Raw genomic sequence first — 1,904 nt, 5'->3', positions numbered from 1 at the left:
TCATTCAGCTGCAGGTAAAAACCTGCTGAACGTCTGGTTCATCAGTTATTAAAGAAACAGTCGGAACAAAGGTTAGCATGAGTCTCAGCTGTGACTCTAACCCTGAGTCTCTGTCTTCTGCACAGCGTCGCTCAAACTCTGACTTTAAATGTCAAACTGCTTCATTCAGTGTTTTTAACGTGTTAGAATCAGCGGGTCTGTTTGATTTCCTGAACCACTCACACTGAAGGAATCCAAACCGGGAGGAGCTTACGGCAACGGTGGTGAAGACAACGTCTCCCATGATCCCACGCTATCTCATGACGTCACCAACTGTCTTTTGTCATTGTTTTGATTGAGAGACCCCTAAAGGCAGAAGCTACAGACTGTGTGTTTCAATGGTCAAAGTAAAATATCATTAGCTCTTCTTCTACTGCAAGTTTTTATTTTGAGTCGAAACAACTGTTTAATTATATCTCAGTCAAACCTGTAATCACTGAGTTTGCATTGATTTTTGTTCAAAATGAATAAATGATGCTGAGATTTCCACAGTCTGATTACACACAGTTTAGAAGATTGTAATTACTTCAGAAAAAACCTCCATTGTGTCGGAGCACTGCAAATCGTTTTACTGTAATTGACTTGGGCGGGGCGAGTGGATGATTTGCCCTTGTCATGTCAATTAAGATAACGAGCATCATAAAGGAAACGTCACACAAGCGCTTTATCTGTGTGCAGCTTATCAGGAGCTCTGTAAAACAGTGATTATTATTTGCTCAGTCAGATGGGAGGGGAGTGCCGACACTGGCACCACGCACAACCACGTTCTCAAATCCACTCTAATGTACACAACGTGTTGCGGTGAAACTCTTGTCTGTAGATCCATCATGTTAAAACCGCTCTCAATTACACAGCTGACTCAGTGATGTGTGTGACTCCTGCACGAAGCCAACGACTGAAAGGTCCATCTGATATCATTATAATAATATATATATATAATTATAATATAATTATAATATGAATTTTATTATAGCACTCAGAGAGTTTGTCACCAGGTGCTGCTCATGGTGGAACTGTTGGTTTCTCTCTTGACTCTGTAAAGTGCCCTGAGTTTGTTGTGTAAGTTCTGATTTAGCAGCAGGAGTGCAGGTTTGCATTTGGACAGTATATATATTGACATGTCCCAAGCAATACTTCAGGAAGACAGCATTGTATAATAAAGAACTGAATATTATGTACACTATGTATGTATGTTTATGTAACATATGTCTATGATAGAAATAAGAATAATTAATACATTTTTCTTTTATCTAGACAAATATGATATGGCTCCAATTTCAAAAAGGTTCCATGTGTAATTTTAAAGAATATAAGTTATACTTAAAATACATATATAATTGTACTTCATATGTACATATATATCATATATGGAAATTCAACACACACACACACACACACACATATATTACATTTGTGTATGGGTATTCCTGAATGTAAATTCAGATCTTCTATGTTAATAAAACGTGTTTGACAACATCGAAAAGACAATCTCTTTGTTTTGTAAAAGAATTGTTGAAAGGCATAAAAACGTGATAATATAGTAAGACATTAAAACGTCTAACTAACTAACTAACTAACTAACTAACTAACTAACTAACTAACTGACTAACTAACTAAGAGGTTTCATATTTCATTTTTACATATAAAGGATAAACCTTAAATACATATGATTGTACTTCATATGTACATATGTTTCATACATGGAAATTCAGCACATACATACATGTATTTGTTTACGGGACTTCCTGAATCTGAGAGATTTTATATGTTAGTAAAACATTTGGTTGATGGAAAAAATATCTATTTGTGTTTGAGCGGTGGCGAGGTTGTTACCAAACTCATGCCCTTGTTTAGCACTATGTGAA

Source organism: Seriola lalandi, unplaced genomic scaffold, assembly GCF_002814215.2.
Source record: "Seriola lalandi dorsalis isolate HSWRI2012SDOR001 ecotype SW California unplaced genomic scaffold, Sedor1 jcf7180002054780, whole genome shotgun sequence".
In the NCBI taxonomy this organism is placed as follows: Eukaryota; Metazoa; Chordata; class Actinopteri; order Carangiformes; family Carangidae; genus Seriola; species Seriola lalandi.
Note: the sequence above shows the minus strand (reverse complement) of the source record.